Raw genomic sequence first — 3,505 nt, 5'->3', positions numbered from 1 at the left:
CAAGAGGGATCTGAAGGCCTTAGGAGTGGGCCTCAACAAGTGGGAAACCCTGGCCACTGAGCGGCCCGCTTGGAGGCAGGCTGTGCAGCATGGCCTTTCCCAGTTTGAAGAGACACTTTGTCCCTGGTCTGTCTCCCTGGCTATGGGCCTTCCTTCTTTGCCTCTTTGCCTCAGACTGTTGGCAGACTAGATGCTGTTCCAGAACCACCTTTCAGAGCACGATACCATAGTCTTTCGAGACTGAAGGTTGCCAACATGGAGTTCATTTATTGCCCCTCATGTGTCCAATGAATACATGAGGGTAGAAGCGATACTGTAGCCCCAGCCCTCCAACAGCCACATACCTACTGGCCTTGACACTCAAAATCCTGGTTTTTAACAGGAGTGTGAAAGAGGCAGAGGTGGTGTCAGAGGTTCGCCAGGTGGGGCACTGGCTGAGGGCCCGTGCTCATCAGAAGCACCACTTAGCCAGAATGACTCCTGAAACCTCAATATCAATGGAAGCAATAGCACTCAGTGTGCTGTGAAGGGGTGAGCAGGGCCACCATGAAGAGCCCAGTGCAGGACACCCTCACTCTCTCTCTCTCCCTCTCTCTCTCACACACACACACAACACAGGCTTCCTCCATGCACTTAGATTGATTAATTACTTTGATCATGTGGATGAGCCCTACACACCATTCACATGTACAGCTGTATGCACATAGAGTCCCTTTCACACTCACATTAAACATAAGTGCATTGGGGCATAGTCATCAGACCCAAGAAGGGGCTTGGTCAGAGGGTATGATCCTGCTTCTCTTGCACATGTGTATTGGGTGAACAGTGTTCACCTTTTATATCACAAATGTGAGTTCACATCAATTTCATTCTTTTTCTGACAAGGCAAGCACCCCAACAGACATTGCTCATCTTCAAAGTAGTATTAGTTTCTTCTACGTAAAGAATGTTCATTTCTTAAAACTCCTTCCCAATGTGTTTTATTTCCAGCTGGCTAATTCCAAGCTGTTTCACTCCAGCAATCTCATCCACATAGGTGGGATATGCTCAGTAGCTCGGAGCCCCCAACCATCATCAACACAATGAGCTTCAGTTCCTCGTTGGTCCAAGTGCTCCCAGCTCCTGAAGAGGTGTGCCAAATGTTGCCCCACCAACTTACCCGATGATGTGCCAGACTCCGCTTCTCCCACTCCCTGGATTGGAAAATGAAGTGTGGAGGAGAGCACTGGATTAAAGCATTTTCAACACTCTAGCCCACAACTCAACTCTCCTTCATGCTTCCTCTTCTGCTCTGCTTTCCTCTTCCTTTTTTCAACCCAGGAGGAGAAGCAAACATGTTGGGACGTAGGCATACAGAGATGGTGCCCCCCCCCCCAACTACTGCTTGAGGCAACTGCTCTGGTTTGCCCTATGGATGGATAAGCTCTGCTAGGTTCAAGTTTGGGGAACAGAAAGACCACGACCTATCAAAAATTCTGAGGATCCTGGTTTCATAGTGAATTAAAGACACCAAAGGATTTCAGCCTGATTCCGCACAGCAGTTGGAAAAGAGTGTTTACCTGTCAAGATAGTTCTTGATGCAGAAGTTAGATGACATCAAACAAAGAAGGTCTGCTGTGACAGCAAAGTTCGCTTTGTGTGTCTAGTGCTCTTAACAAATGTTTACTTAGAGTTCTTTATCATTTCTGGAAGTTTTCTTCTGAAAAATGCATTTCAAAAGGAGTCAGGAATCTGTGACGGTCAGCATCACAAAAGTGATGCTCGCTTATGCATAACAAGGCTGGCGTGCCAGAAATCTGAGTAGCTCCCAAGGATCTCGGCATTCAGTGCTGCAGTGCACATTGATTTGCATAAGAGGCACATGAGCCATCTGTAGTGTAGTGGAAACCTCTTCACTGAATAACCAGATTGCATCCAAACTGTATAGTCTAAAGAGCTTTATTCCTGTGGCATGTGTTTCATGCTAAGTGGTTTATAATGTCAGATGTGAGTGGTAGCCAAATTGGCCTAAAAGACATGCATTTCAAAAAACCTTGGTGATGCAGGGAGAAGGGTATGGCCGGTTCTGTAGACAACTGAACCTGTGATTGATCCAATGGAATAGAACACTTCTGTTTTGTATTCTGGGATGCCCAAGTGGACTGCACAAACCCAGAAGATGGCACATTCCACTCTGAGTCATCAAGTGCTGAGTAATGAAACCATCAACTGGTAGATATGGATGCAAGAGTTGGCCCTAACAACTGTGTGTTGTGGAGGGTGGACCTGAATAAATATGGTCAGATTATTTGCAAGCGGCATAATTAAAAGGTTCTGTAAGCCTGAGATGACCTAGCAACATTAAGTGTTACAGAGCTGATTCTAGGAATGGAATTGTCAATTCACTTGAACAAGTGAACTATGTCATGGTACTGGAGAACACACAAGATCTGTTGATAGTAGAATTTCTGTCCTGGTTTCTTATAATCCCTTTATACCTTATATTATGTATTCATGGCTCTGGCCTCAGAAGTTTCTCTTCCTGCCTCTGATCATATTTTTAAGATTTCCCCAGGAAGAAGCACTGCTTCTGCTCTCCTATTGGGATCCCTCAGGAATCTCTCCCTGGCCCCCTGGTATTCTCTCCATACACACTGTCCCTGGGTGATCCTAACAAATCCCAAGGCTTTAATGACAAATCCTATCTGCATATTGATGACACCCAGCTCTACCTCTCTAGTCCAGAACTTTCTCTCTCCATCCAGTCTGCATCTCTGCCTGCCTGGCATTTCTGCTTGGATGCCTCATTGTCATCTCAGACTCAGAACATCCAAGACAGAATCTCTTTCCCCATAAGCCCTCCTCCTCCTGCACTCTCTTCCTCTCCATTTACAGTTTCACCATCTTCCCTGTCATGCACGCTTAAAGCCTTGGCTTTATCTTTGTCTCCTTCATTCCCCATATTTAGTCTGTCACCAAATAATCTCTCTCTCTCTCCCCAACATCACAAAAACACATCCTTTTTTCTCTCTACACCAGGGGTGTCCAAAGTTTTTGGCAGGAGGGCCACATCGTCTCTCTGACACTGTGTTGGGGGCCGGGGACAAAAAAATTAATTTACATTTAAAATTTGAATAAATTTACATAAGTTTACATAAAAGAATATATTAAAGATGAACTTATACAAATGAATGAAGGTCTATAAAAGGCCTTGCACAAAGCAAGGCTGGCCTTTCCTCTGCTACTGCTACTGTATCACAGACATGAAACAACCAGCAGTGGAGGGAGCCCTCATCCCACAGCTCACGCAAGTGGTCAAACAGTCGCCCTCACACTGAGAGCAGTTGCATCGGGCCAGTGTGGGCTCCAACGGAGGGCCAGAGTCTCATTGGAGACTGTGGGCTCCCTGAGGGCTGCATTGAGAGGCCTCGAGGGCCGCAAGCAGCCCTAGGGCCAGGGTTTGGGCACCCCTGCTCTACACTCAGTGAAAACACTAGTTCCACAATTTTTCAGCTAGTGAGCTGAA

The sequence above is a fragment of the Tiliqua scincoides genome, chromosome 4, assembly GCF_035046505.1.
Source record: "Tiliqua scincoides isolate rTilSci1 chromosome 4, rTilSci1.hap2, whole genome shotgun sequence".
Lineage (NCBI taxonomy): Eukaryota > Metazoa > Chordata > Lepidosauria > Squamata > Scincidae > Tiliqua > Tiliqua scincoides.
This window is presented reverse-complemented; position numbering follows the sequence as displayed.